Raw genomic sequence first — 17,899 nt, 5'->3', positions numbered from 1 at the left:
CCTGAGGTGCACCCTGTCTCCTTCACAGAGGCCTGGGGAATGAAGTCTCTCGCTGCCACTCCAGGGGTAGTGGGGGCAGGTGTGTGGGTGGGGAGTTACCGAGCTGGCTTCCCTACCAACATCAGGTCACCCTGCAGGGGGACAGAGACAGACTTTTGACTGGCCTGGTTCTTATTTATAATTTTTTTTTTTTTTTTAAGTTTATCTTCCCCTTTTCAAGAAGCTGGCTGCGGTCCCAAGGGAGCCGCCCGGAAAAGTCTCCCTTCCTGTTCTGCATGTGCCCCTGCTCTGGGGGTCTTCACACTGGGAGGAGTGGTCGGTGTCCATGTGGACCGCACATGTTTACCTGGGAAGCTTTTTCCTTGGGTTGGCAGGTGGGACTCCGCTTGGGTCTCCGCTGGAAGAGAGCGCCGCCCTTGGAGAAGTTCACGTCCTAGGGGCATCCCCGAAGCACGTCTGTATGTCTTCTGAACTTCTCCGACCACCTTCTGGTCTGGTGCTGTCCACACATGTATTATGGCAAAGACTAGGATGACTTGTCCTCGAGCGTGGGATCTGCCCCTGACTTATCTTACCTCTTTTGCATTAATGGTGTTTGCAAATCTGTATTTAGCGGGAGACAGAGAAATTAGTCTGCCTTTAAACCTCCTGCGTCTTATTAAGCCGGGCTCATTTAGATCTAAAACTGATGTTTTCGCGCCACCTTTGTTCCGTCCCAGCTACTACTGACACTGAAATCTTTTTGAACATAGGCGATGGGCAGAAACTCACCCTACCACGAAGATCTTAGGAAAAATATGACCAGGCCCTTTTTAAAAGTCCCAAACCCAGCACTTTCCTATCTGGAAATGCAGGATTTTTCTCAAGTGCTAAGACTAGGAAAGCAAGCTGGAATGGCAAACACTTGTTTTAAAATTCTTCAAACACGGTAATCGATATTTTTTATTTTTCTTGCTTTCGACACGATTCTCTGCGGAGCTTGGAAAGAGCTCCTGGCCATGGGCTCTGGCCACTGCGGCTGACGGTGTGTTGGAAGAATCCGTTCCTTCTGTTCCTGCTTCTGAATAGCAGGGGAGCTGTCGAGGGGTACAGAGATGGTGTCTCCTTTAGAGAGCAGTTTAAAAAAAAAATCAATGACTTTGGAGGGGAACGTGTGGGGTGGGGGGAACAATATGTATTTTTAATGTCAGCATCTCTGCTCCCCGCCCCCCGGAGCAGCTCCCATTCAGGACCATCACGGGGAGCAGGGTTGAATTTGCTTTCACTGGTCAGGCCCCTCTCCAGCAAGACTGGAAATCAGGGGGCCGGGGGTGCGGCAGCTTGAACTTAACCGAATCACCTTATGTTGTGACCCACGAAGCAAACTGGGGAGCAGTGTCTGTACCCACCAGTGTCTATCCATGGCTGGGGACTGTGTTGTCGTAGTGACTCCCAGAGCCCCTTGTGCAGGACAGCTGGCGGTCCTTCGGCAGGGAAGGGTGATGTCTCTGAGTTGCCTGTGAATCTCCCTCCGGCCAGACTTTGCTTCCCCAGGGCAGGGGTCGGGGGTTCTGGGGGAAGAGGCAGATTGAACTGATGGCCTCATTTGCTTACCTGTGGCCTCTCAATAGCAGGTGCCTCTTCTCTAAGTCCCTTTCTCAGTGCCCCTTGCCCCTCATTTTCAGTAAATCTCTGGGTGCCTCTTCCTGGCCCCAGTGACTCTCTCCAGGGTCTCAGATCGTGGGGGTGAAGTTGGCATGGGTACATCCATGAGTGTGTGTTGCTTAGACTTTTGGTCTCCAAAACCACTAACTAATCTGCCTCCTCTCCTTCTCCTCCCCCTGAAAAGAAAAGAATTATTTTTCCCCCCTCTCTGAAGTTGCTGGCTATTCTGGCCAAGCAGACCGTTTTATTAAGTTTCGGTGCATCCCTGTCTTGTAAGAAATGCAGACATAGAGGTAACTTGCTGACCTAAAGAGACCAGGTCCTTCCCGGGGCTCGGCGTCATCGTGGGGCTCATGGTATCCACTGGAGGAATGCTGATTTCTTGTTCTCATGCTGGAGTTTTGTAACGACTCTGTTTTGGGGTCGGGATGTGGTTCCACGGTCATATTACAGTGAGATCCCTCTTGGGGTTTCAGCCACACCAGACCCATGCCTCCCATAAGCGTGCACGCTGTTTGGAGAGCATACAGAGGAACTTCGCCCCAGAAGCTGTTGGAGCAGTGAAGGAGAAAGTGATGTAAACTGGGGATTGTAATGTCATGTGGTAAGTCCGGGTGTGTGGCTGTCTGTAACACGAACGTTTCCAGGCCCCGTCAGCCTATGGATACAAATGAGGTCAGATTCACTGTCGGAACTCGGATTTCACTGGCCTGTGTCCCTTCCCTGGAATGCAGATCCAGCCAGTTATTTCTGTGAGCCCCTGGGATCTTCCTCATGTTCTCTGGCTTGGCCCCTGTGATGTCCTTTGTCCCCAGGGCTGCTTCTGGACCTGGCCTTTCTGCGGTTGAAGATTGCCTACCAACACCCCCAGGCTCCAACCGACAGGTGCCGCATTCCTCGAAGACTTCCCTGAGCCGAGCCGCCCTGGGCTCTGGGCTCCCAGGACAGGCCGCTGCTCTCTATTTTGGGTTGCATTTTGTCACCTGGGCATGAAGTCGCATGGCTTCTGCTTCTGCGTCTCCACCATCTTTTGAGAAAAGAACTTTGGCTACTGCTGTCTGCAGCCTGCCTTACTGCAGAACGTGCTTATAAATCCACAGGGCCGGGGCCAGAGACTAAAATCCCCGACCCACGGAGTAAGCACCTCCTGGCTGACGTTGCCTCCCTCTATGGCAACGGCAACAAGTCTCTTCCCTGGTTCCCTCCATGCATCACCTCTTTAAACAAATAGCTCTTGCAGTCCGCCTCCCACAGTGCTCAGACACACCCAGGCCCAAGGCCTCTTAAGTATGTTCTTTTCTTCCTGTCCTCCCCATTTTATTTCGGGTCCTCATGACCTCACCTGGACCGCTGCCATCATTTCCCCATTGGCCCCACTGCCACGGTTCTCTGCTCCCCTCCATCCCGTCTCAGAGTAACTTCAATCGATGGGCATCCTTGGATGGGGTCCGGTCGGAGTCTGCCTTCTACAGAATTCTTCTTGCTAGTTAGAGCAAGGCTTCAGGATATCATGCAAAGCACACTGCTTGTTATTGACCTGTTAAATGTTTTTGCATATGTGTTTTTTTTTTTTTTTTAACCTTACCCATTTCCAACCAGAATTGGACACGGTTCCTCATTCTAGACTGTCCCAACCCATCAGAACCAAGGGCAAAAGGCCATTTGGAATCAACATCTTTATTTGTTCCCCCCCGGATGTCCATGAAATTTGAGAGGAAGACAACTCTTATGGAGAAATTGATCCTTACCCAATTTCAGAAAGAAAGAGTGGATTTAGGCCAACTGTAACTTGATTCACCATGGGCTTTAAGGCCGTGTCTGACATGGATTTATTTTCTGGGAGGTGCTGTCCTGTCCTGGTGCATCATGGAAACCACTAGCAAACAGCAGTGAGGTACAAGAACTCTGGGTATTTTTTTTTTTTTTTAAAGATTTTATTTATTCATTTGAGAGAGAAAGAGAGAGAGAGAGAGTGCCCAAGCAGGGGGAGGGGCTAAAGGAGAAAGAGAAGAGACTCCCCGCTGAGCAGAGAGCCCGATGCGGGGCCCAGTCCCAGGACCCTGAGATCATGACCTGAGCCGAAGGCAGAGGCTTAACCCACTGAGCCACCCAGGTGCCCCAAGAACTCAGGGTATTACTTAGGCAGCTTTGGGTGAGTCAGACTGTGATATAAGAAATCAGGAAACGGAACTTTCCTGAAAGAGATGACTTTTTAGCCTTGACCAATGCAAAAAACTACAACATTAAAAAAAAAAAAAAAGTTTAAGCCAGAAAAAGCCACAAAGAGCTGCTTATGCAAAATTATCGCTTAAGAAAATTTTATTATGATAAATACAAGTTAGATTTTTCTCATTTTCATTTGGAAAGGAAGCTTGAACCTCAGAAAGCTCTTTGCTTCGTGTATCTTCCACCAGCTCTGGGGACTCAGATGTGAGGGCCAGGGTCTGGGGGATAGCGGACATTCCAGGTCTACAGGGAATTTTGCCTGCAGGGCTGGAAAATATTTCTCCAGAACCCATCACCCCCAGACCAAGAGGACTTGGATGTAGAGGAGTAAAATGTGTTCTTCGACTCTCTTAGGGACCCTGGCTAGGTCTGAAAATTAAATCTTCAAGGAGAAGCTAGTAGGAGAAAGGCATACGAATTTATTTAATATGGCTTTATGTGATGCAGAAGCTTTCCTAAGGAAATGTGGACTCGTCGAGATGGTTAAACCTGAGTGTTTTTATGCTGGGTGTGATGAAGACAGCCAGCTGTGGGGAAGCGTGATCAGAAGAGGGTGTGAGGTAAGTATAGTGAAGTGGGGGAAACTTAGGCCTTTGTGTTTGGTTCTTCTCGGTACCCCTCGCCATCCGCCCCCATCTTGGAGAGAAGGATGCTCCTTCCCTGCAGGTCTGGGAAAGGCACCTCTCACACCATAGTCTTGTCACGGGCTTCAGGGGAATAGGCCAAGAATGTCACTCTTTTTTTTTTTTTTTTTTAATATTTTTATTTATTTATTTGACAGATCACAAGTAGGCAGAGAAGGAGGCAGAGAGAGTGAGGAGGAAAAAAACTTCCAGCCAAGCAGAGAGCCCGATGCGGGGCTCGATGCCAGGACCCTGGAATCATGACCTGAGCCGAAGGCAGAGGCTTTAACCCACTGAACCACCCAGGCGCCCCAGGAAGGTCACTCTTGAGTGACTTTCTTGTATCTGCCATTTTCTCATACTCCTTCAGCTTAAGGTACTCAGTATACTGAGGGCCATATTTAGGGGGTCATGTGTTTTGAACCCTGTCACTGAGGGAAGCCAGGATCTCGGTGAAGGAGGCAACCACCTCCATTCCCTTTATTAAACAAAGAAAATGGCATCATTTTATCCTTTCGGGACTTCACTGAGGTAAAGCCTGAGTGTAGGAGACCCAGGGAGGTCAGATTAGACAAGGAGATCTCCACAAGGGAAGAAGAAATTGCCCTTGTCTCTGAAGGAGGGGTTGGATTTAGCACATTTCCAGAGGGGAGAATGATGTGGGGGTAGAAAGGAGGAAGCCATCTTCTGAGACAGAGAGGCCGTGGAAGAAATGTCATGCTGGGACATAGGAACCGATATTTCTAGGCAGGGTAGGACTTTACTGCAGAGGGCTTTGATTGAGCCCTGCAGGAAGCCAGAAGCCTTGGAAGCAATAAGGAGACGGATCTGGAGAGGAAATGCCTGGGTTTGGGGGAGTTGCAATTTGAGATGTGAGAGGTAGGCCAAGATGAATGTGGCCGCCCTGGGAAAAGCTATGGGTGAGGGACAATTTACAGAGGAACCATGCTGAGATTTGGTCTGACTGTAGGAGGCAGGAAAGAGAGCCATTCAAGATGCCAGCGGGCTGGGGCCAGTGGAGCCCAGGTTGCTGCAGACGTGAGGAGAAGCTGGTCTGAAGAGAGCCTTGTGGGTTTTGCTCTGGCCAGCCGAGTTTAAGAAATGATAAGAAACCCAAGGGGAACTCATGGCTGGGGCTGCTGCTTGAACCCAAGGAGGCAGAAACCGGCTCAGGAGTGATGGAACCTGTGAGCAAGGAAAGATGTTCTCTTAGAGAGAGTATTCAGGAAGAAGAGCAGAGGTCTGAGATGGGGGCCTGGGAATGGAAGTTAAGAGAAACCTGTGAAGGAAACAGAATGTTTCTGGTTGATGACTCCCTGGTCCTGCTGCTTGGAACACAGTATCCACCCATCCCAAGACAGTGACCACTTCAGCTTGTAGCTGGGAGAAGCAGTGCAGGACTGGAAGCCAGAAAGTGATTTAAGACGATTTGTTACAATATTTGACCCGCCCATTTTGGTGTCTAGTTTAGGGCACGATTTTAAACATGGCACCTCTGTCAGGCTTAATATCAATGTTATCAATTGCTTAAGCTGATATTTAAAAAAGGAGCCTGTAATTAGGGCTGTCAGATTTGGCAGATAAAAATATAGGGCACCCAGCTAAATGTGAATTTCAGATAGGCAATGGAATTTTATTTTTTTTTTTAGTATAAGTATATCCCAAATATGGCATGGTTTATACTTATACAAAAATTGTTATTGCTTATCTGAAATTCAAATTGAGCTAAGTATCCTGTTTTTTGTCTGGCAGTTCTCCTGTCCTCCGATGAGTCTTCTGACTTCAGCATTAAACGGTACATGATCACTCCTTTTCTTAGCTGAGAGTTCCCTTCCCCAAGACACAGGTCATTCTCTTTTCTCCTTCCGTCCCATCGAATCAACTGACATAATCCAGAATCATCAAGCAATATTCTATAGCCACCAATGCTCCTGACATGGCATGATACATTTTCTTTCACACTTGCAATATTAATGGTTTGCAACTTGTTCAGGGGATACAGCACCTGGAAGTCAGGTGTTTTGGGCAGAATATCCTGAATTCTGAATAGTCTAAATAATTCTAAATAATACGATAGTATTTGCAGGCACGAATAGAAAGACACATATATTCAAAGTAGAACGGTTATGTTCTTAAGTCATTCTATTGATAACTTGGAAACAATTTATTGAGATACTTATTTCTGTGCTCCCTCTTGTGTTTCTACCTCCCCCATCCCAAGAAACCAAGACTTTGTAGTATGAAACCGAGGTGTAATTTATTGGTACCCGGAAAACAGCCCTACCCGATGTTATGTTGTTTAAGTCGGATGAACTGGGTATTCCAGGAAAGAAAGTGGGTGAAGAAAGGATTTGCAGTTGAGGTGTTGCATTGGCTCTGTGTGGGTGGGTAGGGAAGGGAGATTCAAAACACTAAAAGGAGAGGCCAATTTGGGGGTTTCTATGCATGGCAGGTCCCAAGTCCCTCTCAAGCTGAGTGCCTTCTAAGGGTAGTGGCCAATATTCTATGGAGTAGCTGTGAGGGTCCCATGGGTGGTCTGTGAACACAGCGACTACAAGGGAATATTTTCAGAGCAGAACGTCTAAACTTTGCCAGGCAATCAGTGACAAAGACTCTCTTCTTGACTCAACTTTAGTGAGGCCCCTCTAAGCCAAATATACTTTGACCTTGGGGCTTCAGGGTTTGCCTTTGTTGGACCTGCATTGCCCACTTTTAGCAAGAATCCTGATGGGCCATTTAGAAAGAACCCCCATGCTTAACACCATCCTTTGCTTCTGAGCAAACTCCTCACCCCATCTTTGGTGTCTGATCGTCCTGGCCCATCTTCAGCAAGGGTTCCATTGAGCCAATTAGCCAGAATTCCCCCACCCCTGATTTCTCCTCTTTGTAAGTTTCCATCCACTGACCCTCTTATCATGCCCCTAACCATAAATCCCCACTTCCCTTTGTTCCATTCAGTTGTCTCTTGAATAAAGTCTTCCTTACCTTCATAATATTTTTTAACACCAGGATTCAATTGTGGCAGGAAGAGGGGTGTTGGCTATGAGCCTTCATGGTTCAGCCTCCTGGTACCTTCCCTCCCTGTCCTGGCACCTTGCGTGCTCAGAATCCACAGAAGTGGAGACGAATCATGACTAGGACTGTATTTCCTGCCAGCCAGACACACAGACACCAGAAACAGAAACATTTGTTCAGAAGAATAACCCTCCCCCCATTATTGTTGCCTCTTTGTACCACAGATACACAAACGCTCCTTCCCAGTTTCCTTTTTTGTTTGTTCGTATAGTCTAAGAGATCACAAGAACTACAGGTTGAAGGAAAATCTGGAGAAAAACCTAAAGTTGCTAAAATTCTATCCATTAGCCTAATTCAACCCCCACACTCAAGGTTATGAAAATAATTACCCCCTGAAAAAAATTTTAAATTTAATTAAAATATTTTCATTCCAGTGTAGTTACATACAGTGTCAGGAATTTCAGATGTACAACCTAGAACAGTTCTATCTATACTACTCAGGGCTCATCAAGATAAGTGGATACTAGGAGTCTCCTGCACCTACCATTTAAAATTGTTTTTAGCAGTTAGTACCATCACAGGAATGAAGTCAGAAATATTCTGTGTTATCTCATCATGTAAGGCTGAGCCCAGAACACTGACATTTAAAAACCCAACACCCAGCAGAACACAATGACGTTATTTTGTAGACCAGCAAGAATTCAGATGCATGTGATGCAGAGGGACAAATGGAAAGAAGGGGCAAACCGTAGCAATCGGACGGAGAATGAATTCAGATGGAAAGCCCCCAGCAAAAATTTGAGACACATGGAGCTTTTGTAGGGTTCTGTGATCAGCAGGAAGTTGAAATGACTCACTGTGTCCTGTCACCCTCGCTCCGTGTTCCCATTTATCGCCTCCAAGGGTTTTCAAGCCCCGATTTGTGTAGAAAAATTACACAACTTGTCAGAGAATGTCTGTGGTCTGTTTTTCATATCCGTATTAAAAAAAAAAAAACAAAAACCAAAAAACACACAAAATGGTGTACTTCTCCATATCTGAAGCTAACTGAGTCTCCTTGAGTGACCTCTCCCTACAGGGCTGGGTGTCCGATAGTTTGCAGAAGGGCACCCAGGATGAGCTTTCTTTATGCCTCCCTGGGGAAGCCTGGCTAGAGGGGGGAAGCTTGGCCTCCAGCTCTGGTCACACGTCCTATGGAAAGGAAGGGTCCTCAGATGAGTATTAAAGAGGATCTTGAGTTTCTTTGGCTTTTCTATCTACCAAGCCTGTTAGGTCTCAAGAGTTGAGAGAGCTGTCTTCACGTCATACGGATAACATCAGCAAGAGAAATTCTTTTTTGTTTTCTTTTTTTTTGCTTTTCTCCTAGTGGTCATTACTGGGGTCGTTCCTTTCCTAGATGGGCCTCTAGTTCACGTCCACCAAGAACTAGTATGACCTAGAAATTAAAGAGAGATATCCTGGCTCATCCTCCATTCCCTTTGGATAGGATGGCCCACGGTAATCAATAAGGAAATGTGGAATGTTAACAAAAGTGTGGTCTTGCGCGAGAGTATTGAATTAAGTGATATGTGGTCAAGGCAGAAAGATGAAATCATTTAGAAATGAGTTTTTAAAAGTCTTTGGTCATTATCACTTGCATTTAGAAAACCAATTTGAAAAAGAAAATCAATCCGAACGGGATTTTTCTTTTTTTCCCTTGAATCTTTATCACTCCTTCGGTGACAGGATGCTAAGGAGATAAAAGGAAAAGAAAAGGATGGTGTAATCTGTTGGTTAAATTTATGGAAATGGCCACCAAAAAGCCCCCATTATTCACGTGGCTGGCACCTGGGTTTATACCTTTTATCTTTCCCGTCCTCCTAACGTTCGTCTATGGGTTAGAAACTTTATGATTACAAGCTCTGGTGAAATCCCACAGGTGAGTAAAGACAGAATTTTGTCCCGAGTTTAAGGGACTTTCCTGGGAGATGTTTTGTGGCCCAGCACTTCACCCCTTAGATCTGGTTTCTTTTGAAAACAAACGCTAAGTCTGGAACTTTCCACGCTAAGACTTCACCTTGGTTTCAAGAAGGCCCAGAAGATAGAGCTGAGTAAGAGCCATACTCAGTATGAATGTGAGTGCTGTTCTTTCTTGCCGGGAAGGCTGGGGACGGCAAGGACAGAATGACCTTTTGAGACCGTGGTGATGTTTCTCCGCATCTCAGCATTTTCATCAGAGTGACCGCAGCCCAGCGAGGGGGAGAGAAGCTTTTGTGGGAACAAGGGCGGCGTCATCACGGGCACCCAGTCATCTCAGAAGTCCTCACGTAACTTCCTTTGGTCATGTCAGAGGGCGTGGGGGTTGTGTGTGTACACAGGCATCTCCTCTTCTCTCTGGATTGTGTGAAGGAGCAAATCAGCTTTAGAAATTTCCCAGAGTTTGAATGAACATCCCCGAGCTTGGGCCCTGAGTACTCTTCTCCCATTGTCTATCACATCTGCTGTGTATGACAACTCACAGACCTCTGGAATGATACGGAAGGTGTCCCTGCACGTCTCAGGGATCAGTCCTCAGAAGATGGGCATGGGATTACTTCCTGCACTCCTCCACTTGTCCCCACAGGGTTCTAGGCTTTGCTGTGCAGAAGCCTGAGCCCCCTCCCCTCCTTTGGTTTTCTAATTGAAGTGTGGTAAGTAGCAGATGGCCAGGTGAAAGAAAGGCCTGGGGGTTTCAAAGGAAAGGCAGAAGACCGGTGGCACAAAGAGGGAGCTTCTCCTGCTCAATTTCCCAGGTGGCGTTAACTTTGAGGCTCCCTGGGGTTTTGCATCAGTGCCTGGTTCAGTCCTAAAAGAAGTTGCATCAGACGTGGCAACTTTTGCCTGCTTTGTTTGCATTCTCTCCGGTGAATGAAGTATTAATAAAGGGCTCCCTGGGGCGGGGGTTTGTGCAACCTGTACTAGGAAACAAATTGAAATGTACAATTCTTGGAATAGTAGAGAAGTCATGCCATGGCTACTGTAGGTATCTACTCTCCTTTCCACAGTTCCAGAAGAAAATGAAAAAACATGTGTGGCTGCCATAATTCCCCATTTTTTCTTCACCCATGAGTTCTTGGCTTTATTTTTTTGAAGTTTGTTTTTTATGATTTACTTGAGAGAGAGAGAGAGGGAGAGAGAGAAGGGGTAGGGAGGGCAGAGGGAGAGGGAGAGAGACCCTCAAGCAGACTCTGGGTGGGTGTGGAGCCTGACATGAGGGTGACTTCTACAACCCCGAGATCACTGAGCTGAAACCAAGGGTTGGGCACTCAGCTGACTGAGCCCCCCGGACACCCCATCTCTTTGCTTTAAAACATCAATGAAGGGGGGGTGCCTGGCTGGTTCAGTCATTGGAGCATGTGATTCTTGATCTCAGGGTTGTGAGTTCAAGCCCTGCATAGGGGATAGAGCTTACATTAAAAACAAACAAACAAACAAACAAACCAGCAATGAAAATCATAGGTAGATACTTAGTGAGCAGATTAAAGTCCAGGAGACACAAAGAAAGTAAGATGATAGCCAGTTGTTTGCCACCAGCTAGGGAAAGGGGAGAAACACTGTACTTCCGCTCACTTCTCTGCTGTCCCTGCCACTGACCTAGCTGTGGAGCCGGGATTGAGAAGTGGTGGCCTTTCATGGGTGCCTCAGCTTCAGAAAGGACCCAGGCAGCACCATCGGTCTAGTTTGTTCTCGTCTGGCATTTGTCTAGTTCACCTTTACAGGGTTAAAAGTGTGTGTGAGACAAAAGTGAAACCCGAGTTAGGAAACACCTACATGTAACCAGTTTCCTCTTTGCCTTCATAGTTTTCTCCTAAGCACATGAAATCTCTGTAGGACCTCAGGTAAAGAAAACGTCCTCTGGGCAGCAAGCAATCACTCACAGAAGAGAGAGAGGAAAAAAAAAAAACAAAAAACTACAAGATCCACTGTACAGTATTGATTCGTACCTGGCCTTCTAAAATTGTTAAAACCACGCAGAATTAACCACGCCACGGACCGCCGTCGCTTCCTGCAAGTTTGTTTTTACCGCAACTTCATTGATGACCTTGGCATAGCCAAAGATTAATGAAGATGGATCCGAGTCCTTACTCCTCAGCAAAGGGCCTCCGAGCACATGATAATGGACCGGAGAGTTCTCTGTCGCTGCAGGAAGGACTCTTCAGATACGGTGTCAGATGCGCGAGTGGTGTACTAGGCAGAGCAGGTCCCTAGAGCTGTCTGAAGGCACTGGACTTCCTCGCCATGTATGGATCGATGAACACCGAGGAGTCCGGGAAGACGGGAGGAGGAGAAGGATAGGGAGACAGTGACGTGGCCAGTGTGTGGGAGCTGGACGATGTCAAGCGAGGAGAAGGCCTGGGTACCAGAGTGATGGGCAATTCCTGGGATGCGCTCACTCCTCGGGGGCTCCGCTGGGTGGTGCTTTGAGAATGACCTCAATCTCAGATCGCACCGAGTCTTCCAGTGCTCGCGGCCGGTTTTCTGGCTGTCTGAAAACATGACTGTGATGTACGGTGAGGTGCTTTCTCCCTACCTGACGCCTCAATCTTCCTTTCTCCCAACACTCATTTTCTTTACACAATCTGTCCAACCCCTCTCAGAGAATGGCTTCGTGTTACAGTAGAGGAGCATTTTGGAACTAATTCTTGTCCTGTCTTCTGTTTCTCTTTAATCATTTGTGCCTAAAAGACACGATTTTTTTTTTCTTTTCTTTTAAAGAGTGTCGAGTGAAGAAGCAGTAACTGGCCAAGATGAAATGTCACCGAAACACCAAGATCCCCAGTTTCCTTTTCTCTCGCTACCACTTCTAAGAATCTTCCCACAGAGCTACAGGAACATAAATCGACAGAGAGAAGATTCGTGTCCTTAGCAGTTTCTGTCATTGGACAGGCACGTGATCATTCTATTTCTTTCTCCAGAAACTTGACTCATTGGCCAGGCTCATTCCCAGTGATGTGTGTGCTGGAAAAAGCAGCAAGTCTTAGCACTATGGGGGTGATAGGCTAGCTCCCCAGTGGCAACATTTATTTACAGTAAAGGGGATGACATTGAACTAGCATGAGCAAGGTGCACGGAAGGCTCCCTGGAAGGAGACAGCTGACACATGGCAAAGGAGACTCTGGCTCCTATTTTCCACAGGGGTCTCCAAATAGCCGGGGGCGTGGTGCCCAGGGCATCTCACACACACACAGAGTCACATGTCACCTTTTGTTAGCTACACTGTTGTCCTCCCCACAGTAACTATGGACTGTGATTGTTTTTTTCTACCCCCCACCCCCAGCACTTGTAGGAAGCAAGTCAGTTTTTTATTTTTTGGTTTTTTTTTTTAAGATTTATTTATTTGTCAGAGAGAGTGAGCACAAGCAGGGAGAGCAGAAGATAGAGAGGGAGGAGGAAGCAGGCTCCCTGCTGAGCAGAGAGCCCGATGTGGGGCTCTATCCCAGGACCCTGGGATCATGACCAGAGCCGAAGGCAGCTGCTCAAGCAACTGAGCCACCCAGGCATCCCAAGCAATTCAGTTTTTGAGAAAACCAGGGAAAACACCATCGCTTGGGCTCCAACGAGCCTCTTGCTTTTTCTCCATTCTCTCTGTTCTTGCCCACAAGCCACACATCTCGGGTCAGAGTCCAGGCTGGTGGATGCATTTTGCAGGAGTTTCTACCTATCTGGGGGTACAGGTCTTCCTTCATCATTACGCCCTTTTTCTTTCATCCTTATTCACTTTTCCTTTGGTTTGCTTTCATCTACCTAGAGGTGTCTCGGTTGCAAGGAGGACTCTTAAGTGAGAAGTTGCATTTTTTCCCTTCTCTTCTTCGACGTGTGGAAGGCTGAACTAATTAGGTCACCGAGGAAGTGACACGGAGACTCTCCCATGTGCTTCCTCCTGGAGAGTCATCTTTAGATTCTTTCTGGAGACAGAGGAGGCATCTCTGTTGGGTTTCCAAAGGGCGGTATGTATACGTGCATCACAAAGAACGCGTTTTACTCACTGTTCCTTGTGTGCGAACACGAACAGTGTGGGTACTTCCTCAAATCTTTAATCGTTGTTTACACACAAAAGTGTCTTTGTGCAGACCCAGCGACAATGCTTGTGAAGATGGGGGTGGCGTAAGACAGCTGAGATACCCCGGGATGAAGGTGTGGTCGGTGTGTCTGGAACTTGGGGGATGAGAGGCGAGCGGAGGCATAGAAATGGTCTTGAGCCAGACTGGGAAGGGCTTAAAGGCATGTAAGGCAGGGTGGGCTTCTTCTTGAGGACTATAGGGGAGCCCCTGAATGATCTTAAGCAGGGATCAGATTCACATTTAGGAAAGATAGTTATGGCGGCTGTGTAAATCATGGCTGTGAGGGGCACAGGTGGTAGGGCAGGGAGTCTAATTAGGAAGCTATTGAAATAACCCACAGAAGAAATGATAAGGGCCCGAACAAAATATGTTAGGGGATAATTTGAAAGCTATTAAGAAGTAGGATGGGTGGTCCTGATTTCTATCTTGCCCCACTAATAGCTGTTCTATGCATTCTCTTTATGGCTAATGAAATATGAGCCAAAAGAAGTATGTGGATTGCCTCTTCCCTCTTTCTTTCTTTCTGCCTGGAACTTGGGAACAGACAGTGTGGAGCCATGATGTACTCTTAAGGGTGGGAACATGACAGAGAGGAAAGGCCAGGAGTCTAGGGGCCCAATGACATGGCGGGCCCAGTGTACTAGCCTTGGATGGTTTCCCTCTGCACTTCACGCTATATAAGAAAAAAAATATATCTTTTCTTCTTTAAGTCATTGCAGTATCCATCATTTTCATCCAGCAGCCCAAAGCAATTCCTAACTGAGACAAATGGTGATACGCTGGGTGTAGGGGGTGAACTCCTCCTGATTGGAGGATGAGCTCCAATTTGTTGTTTGAGTGATGGGTAGATGATGATGTCAGGTGCAAAGATCAGGAATGCAAGGAGAATTTAGGAACCAGTATGCATTTCATTTTGTACATGTTGGGTTTGTGGAAACTCTGATGGCCAATCCATGTCCAAGAAATAATGCGATGTAGACCTTGGCAGGAGAGCTACCTCTGGGAATCAGCACCTTACAGATAACAGCTGAAGTCATGGGAGTGTTTTAGGTCATGTAGGGAGAGCCTAGATGAAGAGGGCCAAGGGCAGAGTCCAAGAGCCTAGCACTTGGGATTGATTTGCCCATTAGCAGGGTGGGGAAGAAGCATCTAGAAAGTTAGGGAGAGGACTAGAAGAGACTGGCATCGTGGAAATCAAGAACATTTAGAGGGCAGACTAGAAGAGACTGGCATCATGGAAATCAAGAACATTTATAGGCAGAGTGTTACTAATGCTGTAGTTCAGAAGTCCTTAGAAGAAGAGAAGGTTCAGGTAGAAAAGTGGTCAGAAGATTCCTTCCTTCTACAGAAAGGCTATTCTCAGGAATGATCTGTCCATGGAAAGGGGCCCACAGGTGCCATTTGTGTCATGACACTACTGTACTTCTCACTCTTTGGGAGTCTTGCAATACCTTTTATTTGTTTCACTTTAAGAAAAAACCATTTCCTTCTCCCCCAATTGTTCTAACTCCTTAGATGTGTCAAATGATATATTTTATTTAAGATCAAAGTGTACCCAAAGGTGTCAAATATTCATTTTAAGTTCTTTCTTTCTAAAGAGTTTTGGGGGACCCCTGTAGCAACACTGAGGTAAAACATAACTGAGATTGGATTTAATGAAATGTATCATTAGACCTTTTCTATGAAGGACTCTGCTGTAAGAGGAAAATAATTTTTTTTTTTTTTTTTTTTTTTTAAAGAAGGGTAAACTAGACAAGACGTGGCAGAGGGCAAGAACACTTTGGTCTGCCTGTGTGGGACCCATGCTCCTCACAGACTCTCTGGCCTTTGCAGGAGGCTGAGCTATCATGGGCTAGACCTGCCTTTTGTCTCTGAAGTCAATTAGTGTGATGTTTAGGATTATTCTCCTAAACTTTTAATTTATTGTTTTAAACTAAGAAGTGAGGAATATATCTTCTGGGGAATGTCCTCAGATTGCATCAGCCAGGGGCTCTGAGGACCAGCTCTCTCCCTGGTCCAGGTCTCTCAAGGATGCTCAGAGAACCTCTTCCAGCTCTGGGCAGCCTCCAGCTAGAAGTGATTAAAATAATTGTTTTCACATTTAAAGGGCAGTTGAGTGGGAAACTGTAAGGTGAACTCATTGCTTTTAGCTCTCTTAGTCAGTGTCCTCCCTGGGGAACAAGTAATAGTACTCATCAAGAATATTTTAATTGGGGAGAGATATATTTGATATCCCCAAGAAGACCCCAGATACCACTTCTATAAGGAGTGCCTTGTCGCTTAAGGGTTGGGGCTGTTTCTTGGTCCATTATCCAGCCCTGGGAGAATCAGCAGCAACGTGAGTGCTGAAGATCACTCTGGCATTTACTGTGAACTTCCTGGGTGTAAAGTTTCTCTTCAAGATGCCACACAATGATGCATTAATATGATACCTGCTCTCAAGTTGCTTGAACCCTCAGAGAAGACATTATAGTTGAACTCATCAACTTTCAGGCTAACATTCTATAAGCATATGCATAGATAAACACACAACCCATACACTTTACAGAGATGCCATAAAACTTGGCTTATCTGGTGGTTACTTCTTCAGCCAGCTCAGCTATCCAGAAAAAAAACTGAGGTCTCCCAGCAGACACATTCAATGTTTAAAAAAAGAGTTATGATTCTACAGTTCATGCATTTTATTTGCACTGTTCCAAATTCATTTCCCCCCATTTCAGATATATTCTAGAAGCTTTTCCAGAACATTGTATTAGAGTTGGGGCGATGTAGTCTATAGACCACCTACGAGGAGAAGTGATTTCCAGGACCCAACATTAAAGCAGTGGTTCTCAAACACATCTGATACACATTATCATCACCTGAGTATCTTTTTTTTTTTTTTTAAATTTTAAATCCAGGCCGCCCCCGAGACAGAATCATACAATCTCTGGAGGTGGGACATAGGCATCGATAGTTTGGGAAGCTATGCAGATGATTCCAACATGCAGATAAGGTTGGGAGTCACTGCACTAAAGGGGAAGGAAGAACAATGGATGTTTAATGATGGGTGTTCTGGGGCCATTTTGCATGGGGCAACTACCCTTCACATTCTATAAGCAGTCCATTATTTCCTGGGGGTGCATAAAGGTGAGACCATGTCTTCAACAGGTAGTGGGGATATGCTTTCCTTCCCTGCTCATTGGTAGTCCTGGGAGATGTCCCTTTCTTACAAACACAAGACATATTAAAGGTCCCTTTTCTTTCTCCCAAGGTTTGTGCACAGGGATCCTCTGGAAATGGAGAATTTGGAAACTAGTGTGTCTTCAAGATGGGACATATTATGGTCTTCTCTGCTTGGATGATAGCCTTCGAAGGTGTTCCTTCTCCGGTGGGACAGTGTAGCCTCTGAGGTGTTATCTCCTCTTTCTGCCAATGGGGGGTAGTGGAGAATGGATACCTCTGCTAGTCAGAGGGTCTCCCATATAGTTGCTCCTGCTTCTCCTAGACATCTCTTTCCACTTCCTACAGGCCTCCTTTTTATTTCTTTCTGTCTCCATGTCTAGAACCTCCTATTGCTGTATCCTACTCCCTGAGACTTGTGATTCCTCTCTCCAGAAATAAGGAGGACTCTCTCTTTTAATTCATCCTTGGGTCCTACGGACTTCTCAGCTTTGGGCATGTTGTGTCCGCCCCTCCTCTGCTCTTTCAAGCTTCTGCTGTCACAGCAGAGGGTGGGGTAAACTCTGCTCCTCTGGATGGGGGCAAGAGGGGCCAGAGAAATGGGGGCCTGGGATTTCTCTCCTGGTCGACATGGTTCAACCAACGATGCTTCCTGGAAAACTGGCTACACCGTACTGGGAACGTGTAAGAGAGCAAGCTATGAACTTTTGTGTTCAATATAGTATATCTCTATTATGGCAAACTTCCTAAAATTGGTTGGACAAAAGCCTAGAAAGATACACAAATATGTTAGTGGTGGTTGCTTTTTTGGATGGTATGACCATGGGTGACTAAAAAAAATTTTTTTTTTTTGCAACTTTTCATAAGGAACATATTGTTTTTCTAATTAAAAAAAGAAATGTTCAAGTTGATGCACCCAAGTCAACACAAATATCTCAGATGTTCATTCTTCTCTGTCTAAGAAGGCAGAATATTCTGCTTTAGTAAGATCTACCAAAGAAGGCAGTGGGAGCAATTAAGATGTTAGTTTTTCATCCCCTAAAGGAGGCCCAGGCTTGCTTCTTGGCCTATGTAATGAATACTTTCTCTGTGTTTATTTTCCTTTGTTTAAAATCTCCATTGTGTAGCACATTGTTTGGCACATAACAA

General features: G+C 46.2%; 1 long non-coding RNA gene across 1 annotated transcript in view; it reads left to right on the top strand.

Annotated features, from left to right (window-relative positions):
- LOC116589176 overlaps nt 1–17,899 on the top strand; it is a 146,941-nt gene that overhangs the window by 23,296 nt on the left and 105,746 nt on the right. The gene's annotated exons all lie outside the window — the stretch shown is intronic.

The sequence above is a fragment of the Mustela erminea genome, chromosome 4, assembly GCF_009829155.1.
Source record: "Mustela erminea isolate mMusErm1 chromosome 4, mMusErm1.Pri, whole genome shotgun sequence".
In the NCBI taxonomy this organism is placed as follows: domain Eukaryota; kingdom Metazoa; phylum Chordata; class Mammalia; order Carnivora; family Mustelidae; genus Mustela; species Mustela erminea.
This window is presented reverse-complemented; position numbering and strand designations above follow the sequence as displayed.